This window comes from Schistocerca gregaria, chromosome 2, assembly GCF_023897955.1.
Source record: "Schistocerca gregaria isolate iqSchGreg1 chromosome 2, iqSchGreg1.2, whole genome shotgun sequence".
Taxonomy (NCBI): Eukaryota; Metazoa; Arthropoda; class Insecta; order Orthoptera; family Acrididae; genus Schistocerca; species Schistocerca gregaria.
Genome location: NC_064921.1, coordinates 182248948 through 182264746, shown reverse-complemented (window position 1 = coordinate 182264746; position 15799 = coordinate 182248948). Strand labels below are relative to the sequence as shown.

The 15799-nt window shown below is 44.5% G+C and overlaps 1 protein-coding gene across 2 annotated transcripts in view; it reads right to left on the bottom strand.

Moving 5' to 3' along the window:
* LOC126335618 (dehydrogenase/reductase SDR family member 11-like) overlaps positions 1 to 15799 on the bottom strand; it is a 61720-nt gene that overhangs the window by 40569 nt on the left and 5352 nt on the right. The gene's annotated exons all lie outside the window — the stretch shown is intronic.

Genomic DNA, 15799 nt, shown 5'->3' with positions numbered 1-15799 from the left:
CTAGCTACTAGCAGTAATAGAACCTATCTTTCTTTATTGGAGTCAGAGGTACACTAAAATCAACACATATACAATTCACACAAAGAAAACTACACAGAATTCGCCCACAATAGAGCAACTTTGATGGCATTAGGTGCTGCAGACGCTACGTTCTTCATGCTACCGCTGGTTGGGCATGAGCTACATTTTAAGAGATGCCGGGTTGTCTGCAATTCACCGCATTCGCACAGTGTTGTGTTGGCAGTTGGCAGTTTGAAGTCCCATTTAAGGAGACTATCCCTCGATCTTGCGATTTCGGTCCGTAATCTGTTCAAGGACTTCCAGATGACCCACTTCCCCATGTGTCCAGGCGGCAGGGATTCTTGTGGTGTCATCCAGTTTGACAGGTGGTGGCATCCTTCTTTCCAATTGGTGAGTCGGGTAGCCGCAGCTGATCCTTCTAAGGGCTGTGAAGTTCTTAGGAAACTCTTCCCAGACTTCAGTTTTGGCTTGGCAGGTTGATGTTGATTTGAGGTCACTGTATTTGATTTGTGCGTCTCGATGTTAGCGGCGACCTCTCTTCTGATGTCACATGGAGCACCCAACGAAGCATTTATCTTTGTCTGCCTTAGGCAGCCTCTAACAATCCTACAGATGTCTTTTAAGGCTACATCAACCTGCTTTGCATGTACCACTCTGGGCTAGCATACTCTCCTGCTGAAGCCGCTGTATATCGTGATCGTTTCATAGCTTCTGTTACTGCTAATAACTAGACACCAGTGCCTACGAGCTTTAATTTCTACGCTAAAGGTATGTTCTTACCAACAGCTGGTTTATATTTAGGTGCACTTGTGTTCTTTTCTTTCTTATTCACTGATCGCTATGTGAAATGTTTAACTTCCAGCACTGAAGATGACCATTATGTTATCGAAAATAGATTTTGCTATTACTAAATCATCAAAATTACTGCCAAATCTGACCTTCCTTCTAATGTTATTTATCATATTGTCGTTGTGCACACAGCACTCTATGGAGTCACCAATCAATAATATTTAACTGAGTAACACTGTGAGATCATAGGTTAGTGTAAGCTCGAGATAAGCCATTCTAAATGTGAAATTCTAGTACATTTTTAACCCGTGTAACCGCTATAATGTTGAATGTAAGCATTCAAAACTGAATGAATTGTATAGTGTAGGTGCCGGAGGTCAACATGTAGGCTTTAGATGCATGGCTGTTGCACTTGGTCGGTCATTGGAGGGACGGTTAATGCCGTTTGTGCATGACGCTGGAATTGTCGGCCGATGATGTCCCATATGTACTCAATTGCAGGCAGATCTGCTGATCGAACAGGCGAAGGTAACATGACGACACTCTGTAGAGCAAACAGGATTACAAAAATATGTGGACGAGCGTTATCCTGTTGGAAAAAATGCCTCGTAATGCTATTCATGAATGGGAGCAACGGGTAGATTCCCCAGACTGACGTACAAATTTGTAATCAGGGTGCGTGGGTTAACCACGAGAGGGCTCCTGCTCTAATATGAAGTCGCACGCCGCAGCACAACTCTAGTTGTAAGTCTTTGTGTCCAGTAAACAGACAGGATGGTTGCTGGCCCTCAACTGGCTTCCTTCTAACCAACACCCCGAAGCAGCACCAGCTTTCATCATAAAACACAACAGACCAGCACCCAGCCCTCCAACGAGCTCCTGCTTGACACCACTAAAGTCCCAAACGGCGGTAGTTTGGAGTGCGTGCAAACCACGGTTCAGGGTGTCTGGTTCGGAGCTGTCCTTGATGTAACAGATTTGTAACATCGTTGTGTGACTGTGGTGCCAACTGCTGCCCACATTACTGTTGCATGCAGGACGACGTGCAGGAGCCATACGCTGAAAAAGCCGGTCTTCCTTCTCGGCTGTGCCACGTGGCCATCCGGAGGCCGATCTTCTTGAGACAGTACATTTCTAGGACTACCGCTGCCAGCAATCATATACAGTGGCTACCTTCCTGCTAATCTTCCTGCAGTATTGCAGAAGTAACATCCAGAATCTCGTAGCCCTATTACACGACCTCGTTCAAACTCAGTGAGATATTGATAACGGCGTCTTTGTCGCTTTAAAGGCATCAATACGTCGAGTCGAAAAGTTAACTAACGATTACGACTGTTAAGCGTGTATCTGAAGAAAACCTGTTTGCATCCCCGTTGTGCTGTTGGCGACACTCTTATACGAAATTTGAATCGACATCAACTTTGATGTGTAGACACACGCCTATCAACTTTCGTGTCACAACTTCTTCTCGGCGTTGCGATTTATTTGTATCAATCTGTAACACCACCTTTTCACCTGATCAATAACCGCAATTTGGATACGGCATTAACTATATCAATTGTGGCATTTTATTTCAATGGAAATGGGTGTTCTTAATCTATTAATGGTGTAAATCTTCCGCTTCAGAATAGAACTGTGCGTCAGCAGGGATGATGTGATATGTGCTGCTTGTTTTCTCAATTCCCAATTTCTCTGAGTTGATGTCGCACTCCAGTTGTTACTCCTTTTTGGCAAGCTGATTAGAGGGTAAGAATCATAAATTAACATTTTCAGAATTCTCAAAGAACTTAGAGCTAATCAAAATGAGAAGTCAACAGTTTTGAGCCGGCCGGTGTGGCCGAGTGGTTCTTGACGCTTCAGTCCGGAACCGCTCGACCGCTCGGGCGCAGGTTCGAATCCTGCATCGGGCATGGATGTGTGCGATGTCGTTAGGTTAGTCAGGCTTACGTAGTTCTAAGTTATAGGGGACTGATGACCTCAGATGTTGAGTCCCATAGTGCTCAGAACCATTTGAACCATTTTTGAACAATTTTGAGAACTTCACTTAGTGTTCTGGTAGATGTTATACCTTACGTAGTGCACCAGAAACTACATTCACGGAAAAAATCACAACACTAAAAACAATTGATTGAAGCAGAGTACAGAAACTTCAGAAATACAGATGTCTTGGTAACATATTTAATGTGTAACACTGCGGGATCACAGGTTAATGTGAGCACTTCCTAAATCTGAACTACTGGTACATGTACTTTACTATCTCCCGCTGTTAACAGAAGCATCGATTTATGGAGTTCTTACGATGTAGCAAGATATCTTAGGACGTCCAGCGCTAGATAGTTTGCTGTTTTCCTCGAAGCAGACCTCGCAACAGGCAACTGAGTGATCATGGATTCGGTACACATCAAGCGTCCGTCGACTTGTTTCATACTGTGTGATATGTCAGAAAGTAATTTAGCTATTGGCACGGAGTTTTATATAAACAGCGAACAGAGGCGGCCATCTCGACTAAATCGAATTTACTGATATCTGTCTTATAGCTTCTGCAACAATGCCTGGTGTGTTCGAGCTACCTCTAAATAATTTCTTGCTGTGAGTTCCAAAAGCTGTATCATTTACACTCCTGGAAATGGAAAAAAGAACACATTGACACCGGTGTGTCAGACCCACCATACTCGCTCCGGACACTGCGAGAGGGCTGTACAAGCAATGTTCACACGCACGGCACAGCGGACACACGAGGAACCGCGGTGTTGGCCGTCGAATGGCGCTAGCTGCGCAGCATTTGTGCACCTCCGCCGTCAGTGTCAGCCAGTTTGCCGTGGCATACGGAGCTCCATCGCAGTCTTTAACACTGGTAGCATGCCGCGACAGCGTGGACGTGAACCGTATGTGCAGTTGACGGACTTTGAGCGAGGGCGTATACTGGGCATGCGGGAGGCCGGGTGGACGTACCGCAGAATTGCTCAACACGTGGGGCGTGAGGTCTCCACAGTACATCGATGTTGTCGCCAGTGGTCGGCGGAAGGTGCACGTGCCCGTCGACCTGGGACCGGACCGCAGCGACGCACGGATGCACGCCAAGACCGTAGGATCCTACGCAGTGCCGTAGGGGACCGCACCGCCACTTCCCAGCAAATTAGGGACACTGTTGCTCCTGGAGTATCGGCGAGGACCATTCGCAACAGTCACCATGAAGCTGGGCTACGGTCCCGCACACCGTTAGCCCGTCTTCCACTCACGCCCCAACATCGTGCAGCCCGCCTCCAGTGGTGTCGCGACAGGCATGAATGGAGGGACGAATGGAGACGTGTCGTCTTCAGCGATGAGAGTCGCTTCTGCCTTGGTGCCAATGATGGTCGTATGCGTGTTTGGCGCCGTGCAGGTGAGCGCCACAATCAGGACTGCATACGACCGAGGCACACAGGGCCAACACCCGGCATCATGGTGTGGGGAGCGATCTCCTACACTGGCCGTACACCTCTGGTGATCGTCGAGGGGACACTGAATAGTGCACGGTACATCCAAACCGTCATCGAACCCATCGTTCTACCATTCCTAGACCGGCAATGGAACTTGCTGTTCCAACAAGACAATGCACGTCCGCATGTATCCCGTGCCACCCAACGTGCTCTAGAAGGTGTAAGTCAACTACCCTGGCCAAAAAGATCTACGGATCTGTCCCCCATTGAGCATGTTTGGGACTGGATGAAGCGTCGTCTTACGCGGTCTGCACGTCCAGCACGAACGCTGATCCAACTGAGGCGCCAGGTGGAAATGGCATGGCAAGCCGTTCCACAGGACTACATCCAGCATCTCTACGATCGTCTCCATGGGAGAATAGCAGCCTGCATTGCTGCGAAAGGTGGATATACACTGTACTATTGCCGACATTGTGCATGCTCTGTTGCCTGTGTGTATGTGCCTGTGGTTCTGTCAGTGTGATCATGTGATGTATCTCACCCCAGGAATGTGTCAATAAAGTTTCCCCTTCCTGGGACAATGAATTCACGGTGTTCTTATTTCTATTTCCAGGAGTGTATTTTATGTTGCGTCTCCCAGTCACTTAATGATATTGCCGCTTTGTAATTTCATTACCTGGCGCGGAATAATGAATTCGAATTGCTTGATAGTACCTTTCCACACTTTAGAGAATACTGACATTGGGCCAAAATTCGCAGATAGAAAAAAAATCGTATCACGAAGGAGACGTAGTGCGACATAAACGACAAATGGTTGAAATGGTTCTGAGCACTATGCGACTTAACTTCTGATGTCATGAGTCGCCTAGAACTTAGAACTAATGAAACCTAACTAACCTAAGGACATCACACACATCCATGCCCGAGGTAGGATTCGAACCTGCGACCGTAGCGGTCACGTGGTTCCAGACGGAATCGCCTAGAACCGCACGGCCACACCGGCCGGCCATAAACGACAGTTGCTAAGCGTGTTTCTACCTGTGAAAGATGACGTCTATTAAAACTTCGCTCCAATCGCGTAAGACTGGTGCTGCTATCGTCACTCTGACGATACAAAACAGGTTTGGTTGAAATACACGCTGTAATAGTCGCAAGCGTTAGTTACATTTGAGACTGGACGTGCTGATTTCATATTAGTCAAGAACGCATTTAAGACAACAAAGACGCCATTGCCAACACTGAGGGCCACGGAAATCTGGGTGTACATTCCGCGATAATGCAGAAAGACTTATCAGGAACGCAGCAACTGCACATAATTGCTGGCTGCGGTGGTAACGTGAATGTACAGTCGCGAGAAGGCCAGGCCCCAGACAGCCAAGTAGAGAATACCTTCGGCTTATGGCTCTGACGCATCGTACTGCATCTGCGGCAACTATATGACCAGCAGTTGACACCACGGTGACACAACGAACTGTTACAAATCGGTTCCTTCAAGGACAGCTCTGAGCCACACGTAAAGTAGCGTGCACTTCATTGGTCCCAAACCACTGTCATTTGCAATTTCAGCGGTGTCAAACAAAAGGTCATTGGATGGCAGGTTGAAGGTCTGTTGTGTTTTCTGTTGAAAACTGGTTCTGAATCGATGTCACTGATGGCCGTGTGTTGGTTAGAAGGAAGATAGACGTTGGAACTACACCTGGAGTTTTAGTCTGATGTGCGATTTCGTGTGACAGCATGAGCTCTCTCTTGATTACCCCACACACCCTGACTGCAAATTTGTACGTCCATCTGCTGATTCGACCTGTGGCACTGTTGTTGTAACGGAACATGCTCTACATCTACATCTACATCTACATGGAAACTTTGTAAATCACATTTAACTGCCTGGCAGACGGTTCATTGCACCACCTACACAGTTCTCTATTATTATTATAGGACGGGGAAAGAATCAACACCTATATCTTTCCGTGCAAGCTCTGATTTCCATTATTTTATCGTGGTGATCGTTCCTCCCTATGTAGGTCAGTGTCAACAAAATAGTTTTGCATTCGGATGAGAAAGTTGGTGACTGGTATTTCGTGAGAAGATTCCGTCGCAACGAAAAACGCCTTTATTTTAATGATATCCAGTTTAAATCTTGCATCGTTTCTGTGACACTCTCTCCCATATCTCGTGATAATGCAAAACGTGCTGCCTTTCTTTGAACTTTTTCGATGTACTTCGTGAGTCGTATCTCTGGTAAGGATCACGCACCTCGCAGCAGTATTCTAAAAGAGGTCGGACAAGCGTAGTGTAGGCAGTCTGCTTATAGGTCTGTTACATTTCTAAGTGTCCTGCCAATAAAACGCAGTCTTCTATGTGTTCCTTCTAATTTAAGTTGTTCGTAACTGTAATACCTAGGTATGTAGATGATTACGGCTTTTAGATTACACTGATTTATCGTGCAACCGAAGTTTAACGAGTTCCTTTTAGCACTCATATGGATGACCTCACACTTTTCGTAATTTAGGATCAACTGCCACATTTCACACCATTTAGATATTTTTTCTGAATCTTTTTGCAGTTTGTTTTGATCTTCTGATGACTTTATTAGTCGATAAACGACAGCGTCATCTTATAACAACCTAAGACGGCTGGTCAGATTGTCTAACAAATCGTTTATATAGATAAGGAACAGCAAAGGGCCTATAACACTACCTTGGGGAACGCCACAAATCACTTCTGTTTTACTCGATGACTTTCCGTCAATTATTACCAACTATGTCGACATGTTGCCTTAGAATGCTCGATCACCAGATTTGTCTCCATTCTATCACATATGAGACATCAACGGACAACAACTCTAGCGTCATTCACAAACAGCATTAACCGTCCCTGTATTGACCGACCAAGTACAACAGGCTTGGAATTCCATCCCACAAGCTAATGTCCGGCACTCGCACAACACATTGCATGCACATTTGCATGCTTGTATTCAGCATTCTGGCGGTCAGACCAGTTAGTAATGTACCAGCATTTCACATTTGTAATGGCTAATTGCAAGCTTATACTAACCTGTGATATTGCACTGAAAGATGTTACCCAGAGAAATATATTCCTAAAATTTCATCACTGTAAATTAACTATATGTTGCTGTCGCAGTTTTTGTCCTTCAGTGTATATTCCACGAACGTGCACTGGAATACTATATTAGTAACTCGTGCATAGCCACAGTAGCCGATTTCCAACACTTCCTTTGGAATGGAGCAAAGTGGGCTGTCTAGAGCAGAGGCCTCGCCTGTACGGCGCAGAGCGCACCTGACGTCTGCACCATCTGTGAAGACGAGTAAGACTGCCAAAGTCTTCACTACAGGCCAGAAGCGGCTACAGGAATACAGAGTACATGTGGAACACACTTTCGTGAGTGTTAAGATAAATTCCCCAAAATCTCCCGACAAAAATTCGTAATCTGAAAACTCAATTATTGAAAGCGATGTAATATCAATTTCGGGACGTGAGACTCTTCAGCTGTTTGTTGTTAACTTCCGTAGTGCGAGTTTCAAATAACTCTCACATAATACTAAAAACACAGTTCACCACTAAGGGGAATCTCTATCGCAAATTTGGGATAGAAACTATCCTCGCGATTGGCCAAGCAAAATTACTAGGTCACGCGAAGTGCAAATTAAAAGCCATTACCAGTACATACAAACGAAAGTAACTAACGATGGTGGGGTTAGTTTGATAACTGCACGCTTGCACAAGATGCCAGAACTAGGCTCGCCGGACGTACAGTCATTCATCATAGCCTATATTGAATTACATGGATGTAGCTCAACCATACGTTAGGAAAAAGGGCCTACTTTCATACGGCTACTACAAACTGGGAAATGTTCGCTTACATTATCGACAGTAAGCCGAGACAATCTTGTAAAGTAATATTAAATAAATCATAAGATAACTGCGCCGAAAAATTAATTTGACAGCCAATACATTACAGACACACTTTAAGGCTGCTGACTACAACAAAGGAATATGATCTTGAGACCGTCAACTGACGGTGACTGGTGACCACGGTCAGCAATAATGGTCACCAAGGAGAAAATATTTGTAAACAACGCAAGTGGATTATTCGCAAATGATGGAACCAATAGACAGTCCTACGTAAAACACTCAACATAACACTTAGCCTACTCCAAATTCGAGAACGATAGACGAGTTGCGACTAGCGTTTCGACCCCCATTAAATCGCTGTGCAGGTGATAAAAAGACTGTGATGGCCTATCTTGGTTAAACAGTAATCCACCACTCCGTCTACAGGCCACAAGTGGCTCACCGGGACCATCCGACCGCCGTGTCATCCACCGATACGCCATATGCTGGAATCCGAAGAACGTGTCGGAGCGAGTATGCTGACTGAGAACATCCAACTATATGCTCAAATTATATCTACGCATACACTCCATAAGCCACCATACGATGCATAGTGGAAGGTGCTCTATACCACTGACAGTCATTCCCTTTCAGGCTCCACTCGCATACGTAACGAGGGAAATACGACTGTCTGTATACTGTGAATTACTTCGATGTCTTCCATTAATCCGACTCGGTGGGGATCCCAAACACAGAGACAGTATTCAATAACGACTCACACAAGTGTTCTGTACGTGCCCACCTTTATAAACGTACTAAGCTAGAAGATTTCCCCAATAACCCGAAGTCGATCAGTAGCCTTCTCTACAACAGCCATTATGAGCTAATTCCACATCATATCACTATTCATTTGTCGTCAAGAAAATGCCGACAGTTGTGATTACGGTCATTCCCTTATGTTATTACATTTGTCTAGAACTGAGAACTCACAAACCAATTTGACAATACTTACTCAAGGCTGCCCAGGAAGGTACACAGAAAACGGATAGTTTGCCATTTCATGCACACTGATGATGCCCAGCGAATATATGCTATGTACCTTTAACTGGCTCATGTAGACAAGACTCATCGTGGTGAAAGGACTGTAAACGAAATGGAATGGGAAAACGATCGGACAGAAATAATGACTTACAGCTGCACAGCACATTGCGGCGATACAAGTGCGAGAGCTGAGTATTTTTGGCAGTAGGAACTCGTACCCAGATTTTCAGCTTCTCTAGGTCGTTACCTTAAACTCCTTGACCATCCGGAGACACTTTCCACCACACCCAAATTCGCATCATAGCGACCATCCCGTCCCTCATTAACCCCCTAATCGCAGATTTGTGATTCCCGTAAGAGTTCGGACGTTCTTTGTGCATGCAAACTGAAAAATTTCATCAACCAGAAGTCATCCCCATAAAATTGTAGGTATGAGTGGTGCCGGTACTGTCAGGCATGTCCGACAGATAAGATGTCCGTGGGACAAATTTCCGTGTCCGCCAGCATGAGGTCATATCTATAAATCATGTGACAAGAATATAAAAATTATCTGCTACCAAAACACACCTCAAATTTCAGTGTATACCGATGACTATTCACGAAACGCGGAAGGGCCACATTCATATATCACCAAACGAAACTTTTTAAATCTTTGATCATACACATCTATTATGGCCATCAGACATAAAGAATGCATAACCAACACAACAGTACAGTGAATTTGATGTAACGGGTAAAGGAAACACGGAAATGAAGGAATATTTGTATGAAGTGCTGTGAGTGTAGCAACTGAATGCTACTGTTAAATTAGCCCAAAAACCTGTGGTGGCAGAAAAATGTAAGGAAACATTTTTCTGCTACCACAGTCTTTTGGGCTAATTCAACAGTAGCATTCAGTTGCAACACTGCAACACTCACAGCACTTCATACAAATATTTCCGTGTTTCCTTTACGCGTTACATTTCCTTAATGTTTCTCATTGCAAACTTGCTAATTATCACTTGTTTGATGGAATGGCACCATGACAGAAATCTCACAACTGAATAAGTACTAAAAAATAATATTTATTAAGAGCCTATTACAAACGGTACTCAATTTTGGTACAGTTTGGTGTATGATACTTGATCTTCTAAACCTGACATAATGATGCTTCACTGATTTTATTGGTTCTTATGCTTATGACTGAATAATACTGTTACTGGTCCTAGTTCTCCGTAAGTGGCGACTGCTGAGTCGTAAGGTAGCTTTCAGTGTGTTGTACTGAGCTGACTTCAGGTCCTGCACTGAGCTGTCTATCTGCTGGTGCGGAGCTATATGGGTGTCTGTTGGGTAAATTGGCGAAGAATTTCCATGTCCGCCAGCATGAGGTAGAGACAATATAGTCTGCGGTTGACAGAGCCTCGTATGACGGTTAGCCACGCTATCGTAGGATGTATATGGCAAATTGCACGAGATGACGCAGAAGCATGAAGAGGTTCATGTTGTGGGCACCGGGTGGAGGCTGCAGAAGGTAACTGAGTGGCATCAGGTGAGCCAATGAAGGACTTCTCACGATTTGTTTTGTATCTATTACTTGGTACACAATATCCTTATTCCCTACACTGCAGGCAATGCTCTTATTACTAACTGAGGAACCCAGTCACAGATGGTGGCCTAATCTCCCAGCTCTGTTTCTTCCAGAAGTACTAGTCCCAGAAGGTGTGTAGGATGACTTCTGTGAAGTTTGTAACACGGGAAGGAGGTAATGGCCGAAGTAAAGCTGTGAGAGAGGGTCTTCAGCCGTTCCCGGATAGCTCAATACACTGTCTGCAAAAAATAAGGTTCTCGGACCGAGTCATCTTCCAACACAATCTGCTAGAAAGTTTCAATACTTGTCCTGCTCAAAAAAATGGTTCCGATGGCTCTGAGCACTATAAGACTTAACTTCTGAGGTCATCAGTCACCTAGAACTTAGAACTACTTAAACGTATCTAACCTAAGGATATCACGCACATCCATGCCCGAGGCAGGATTCGAACCTGCGACCGTAGCGATCGCGTGGTTCCAGACTGTAGCACCTAGAACCGCTCGGCCACACCTGTCCTGCTCAAATACGTCATACATTTTCTCTTAATACACAGGAAACAGAATTGGTAGCGTATGTTTTACGCAAGATAATACTTATGTTATACTCATAATTAAACTTTAAGGATGTACCTAGAAGAACTTGTAATATTAATTGTGTATTTATTTGACAATATAAACTGAAGGTGGCTATATGGTTTTTAAATTCCCTCATAATTTTTGTCAGCAGACGTGACAGTAATAGTTTTGTTCTATTTTCAGTTTGGTAACAGGGGTGACAGGGTGCGGCATATGTGGCTCTGTCATTTGCAGAATTAACCGGTGTGTGGTCATTGTGAATAAATGTCTACTATTGACAGCGTCCTATGATGCTTAGCCATGGCGAGGAGATCTCAGTAGTCTCCTTCTATGACTGTTTGCCTCCTAAGAGTGTAAAATCTGTCAGCACATTTCACGACAGTCCGGTATAAGAAACACACAGCACCCCTTTGCCTTATTATCGATGAATCTCCGCCTTTTTCGGTGGTTACGAACCTAAGTGATCCCATAGCGTGCTTTGTTGTGTCTAAGCCAATAATCTGCAATAGCCCTTGTAGCTACACGATGCTACAGTTACGATGGAATATTCTCATATTTTCGACTCCCTCTACGCCTGCAGAGCCAACAGTAGATGGTGGTACTCCTCAGTATATCATTACTACAGTGATTCAGGAAAACGAATTAGTGACTTCAACACTCCACGAATCTTCTACAACAAAACACCTAGCTGCCACAGACTCACGTGGCAAAGAGAAGAAGAGTGGCAGGGAATGACGCACAGCAAGCTGCAAAATATGATGTGAACTGTTCACCCACACTATACTTGCCTCTTGTGCCTCATGCGGGAGGAATCTCTTCAAACAAGACTCCAAATATTATGCAGGATGTTGTCAAATTTGTTTGTTCCTTGGTTAGAGGTCCATTCCAATGTGCGCTACACATTTTAATATGGCGTAATCTTTCAAATAGGCACACACTCTACTGGAGTGTTATATTCATTCCGAGACCAGTTACTAAGTCTGTGGCTAACCCATTTCTCCACAGTATTCTTTCTGAAAGGTGTGCTGGTTATACAGGGTGGTACATTGATAGTGACCGGGCCAAATATCTCACGGAATAAGCATCAAACGATAAAACTACAAAGAACGAAACTCGTCTAGCTTGAAGGGGGAAACTAGATGGCGCTATGGTTGGCCCGCTAGATGGCGCTACCACGGGTCAAACAGATATCAGCTGCGTTTTTTTTAAACATGAACCCTCATTTCTTATTTTATATCCGTGTAGTACGTAAAGAAATATGAATGTTTTTGTTGGAACACTTTTTCGCTTTGAGATAGATGGCACTGTAATAGTCACAAACGTATAAGTACGTGATATCACGTAACATTCCGCCAGTGCGGACGGTATTTGCTTCGTGATACATTACCCGTGTTAGAATGGACCGTTTACAAATTGCGGAAAGGTCGATATCGTGTTGATGTATAGCTATTGTGATCAAAATGCCCAACGGGCGTGTGCTATGTATGCTGTTCGGTATCCTGGATGACATCATCCAGTTTCGTTCTTTGTAGTTTTTTCGCTTGACGTTTATTTTGTGAGATATTTGGCGCGGTCACCATAAATGGACCACCCTGTATAAGGTATGCAGGAGATCTATGAGGTGTGGAAAGCAGGAAAGATGTGTTAGCTGAAGTATAGATTTGAGGGTGGGTCGTGAGTCGCGACTTGTGCCTCTAAGCTCAGTCAGTAGAGCACTTACCAGCAAAGGGAAAGATTCTGGGTTCGAGTCCTAGTCTGGCACACAGTATTAATAGGGAGGGAGTTTCAAACCAGTGCATATTCGTCTGCAGACTAAATTCAGTCAGGACATCGGGAGACATTGCGAAATAGGTCCCCAGTCCTTAAATTGAAAATTGTAGCTGCTTGGGAAGGCAGAATGAGCGGCTGTCGTTCCCTAATCACGAGCTTCGGTATCTCTCTCGTGTGAGGAATCATATGCCGACTGTGAAGCAACAGACACGTCGTCCCTCCCACACAACTAAGGAAACATGTTGAGTGAGGAGAACGATGCGATCTTCCTTCAGACACGCTTGCGGCCGCTCGCTTTAAACTTGAAATCCGGGTTCGAGTCCCAGTCCAGCACAAATTTTCCCGATCATCATTCCCTTAAACATCTGATGGTTGTTCATATTCGCATCTGCGAGTACATTTCATGTATTCCAGAACGGTTACAGTCGCCACAGTGCCTTCTTCTTTGGACACGTATGCACGTCCGAAGGAACAGTCTATCATTCTTCTTAAGAACACCGGTACTAGGTTATCGTAACATTGGAAAAGATATTATTCATCTGGAGTGAGACACACGTTTATTGCCACAACCAATAGCTACCATCCTGTCCTGATTGACCACGTCTTTCACAGGAAACAAACATCGAAAGTTATACCCATCCACTACGCTCCCTCCGCTGCTCTTTCCATCGACTGTAGGAAAGGTGTACAGCACCACACCTAGGCAGGTATCACAGAGTGTAGCGAATCTACTGAAATCCCTCCACTATTCCATGTGAAGAACAGCACAGTGCAGTGTAAAAGAGAAGTAGGACGCTATTACTAGCTGAATGCCCGATACATAGAATTTTTTGTCGTGAATGTGCTAAGTTTCATACTGGTCAATGAGGCAGAGGCGTAGCACCTTGCTGGCAGAATATTAAATCAGCAGAAGGACACAGAATGATGATGAGACACTCACTGAGCATTTACTGAGAAGACCAGGGTTACAAGTCATAGCCCCATGTCACTTAGCAGAAAAAGGCCAAACACTCAATCTCTTGGAAGCTCTGGAAATAAACAAACATCTGGCCAACAGTCCTCATTTCATGTTGAATGACCAAACAGAGCTCAGTACTGCCCCGTCCGTAAACTTCACTTAATCCTCTCAGTTTTCCATTCCATCTCATATCTGTCCTTTCTATTCTTTCCGTTTCCTGTTTTTATTTTCAATTTATTCTCATTGCTTACGTACTTCATACTTCTCTTGTTACGGTTGTTAAATCTATCTTTACTCTGCTTCTGCATCACTTCCACCACGTAATACCTCATCAACTGTTTCTTCTTACTCTTCTCAAGTACTAATTTTATTGGGATTGTTAAGTTAATGTAAATTGTTACAGATGGCCGGCCATGCTGGCCGAGCGGTTCTAGGTGCTTCAGTCTGGAACCGCGCGACTGCTACGGTCGCAGGTTCGAGTCCTGCCTCGGGCATGGATGTGTGTGATGTCCTTAGGTTTGTTAGATTTAAGTAGTTGTATGTTCTAGGGGACTGATGACCTCAAATGTTAAGTCCCATAGTGCTCTGAGCCACGTGAACCATTTTTTGTTACAGATGTACTGTTTACAATTTAAGTGTTAATGTTTTTCCTGGTTTGCTCCCCTTACGTTTATATACTATTCAACCATTTATCTTTTTAATTATATTACCTCTCCGTTGTTAGTGATAACATTTGCTTGGTTTCTTTCTTTTTTTTGCCTCAGTCTAGATGAGTAATATCTATAATTATGTTATTTACAAATATTCTAACTTCTTTGACGATGATAATCATTTAAAGTCTGATGATGGACTTGTACCCGAAAACTAGTTAAATAAATGTATCAGTCCTGTAGAATGGGGTTGGGTTACTGTTTTAGCTTAGGAAGCACACTATGGAAGCGGAGGTTAGGAGGCGCTACTCGAAGCGCCAAAGAAACTGGCGTAGGAATTCGTATTCAAACAGAGACGTATGTAAATATGCAGAATACGCCGCTACAGTCGGCAGCACCTACATCAAATCATCGACATCGCTGCAGCCGGAAAAAGATCCTGCAAGAATGGTACCAACGACGACTGAAGAGAATCGTTCAACGTCACAGATGTGCAACTCTTCGGCAAACTGGTGCTGATTTCAATGTTCGGCCATCAAAAAGTTTAGCGTGAGAACCATTCAACGAAACATAATCTATATGGGCTTTGGGACCCACTCGTGGACCTTTGATGACTGCACGACACAAAGCTTTACGCCTTGCTTGGAACCGTCAGAACTGACAATGGACTGTTGATGAGTGGAAACATGTTGCCTGGTCGGATGAGTCTCGTTTGACATTGTATCAAGCGAATGGACGTGTCTAGGTGTGGTGACAACCTCATGAATCTATGGACCCTGGATGTCAGCAGGGGACCGTTCAAGCTGTTAGAGGCTCTTTCATGTTGTGGGAATGTGCAGTTAGAGTGATGTGGGACACTTGAAATGTCTAGATACCACTGTGACAGGTGACACGTACGTAAGCCTCCTCTCTGATCACCTTCATACATTCACGTCCATTGTGCATTCCGACCGACTTGGGCAATTCCAGAACGACAATGAGACACCCCATACATCCAAAATTGCTACAGAGTGGCTCCAGGAACGGTCCTCAGAGTTTTGACACTTCTGGTGGTCACCAAACTCGCCAGACATGGACATTATTGTGCATATCTGAGATGCCGTCCGAAGTGATGTTCAAAAGAGATCTCCGCCCCCTTGTACTCCTACTGATTTGTG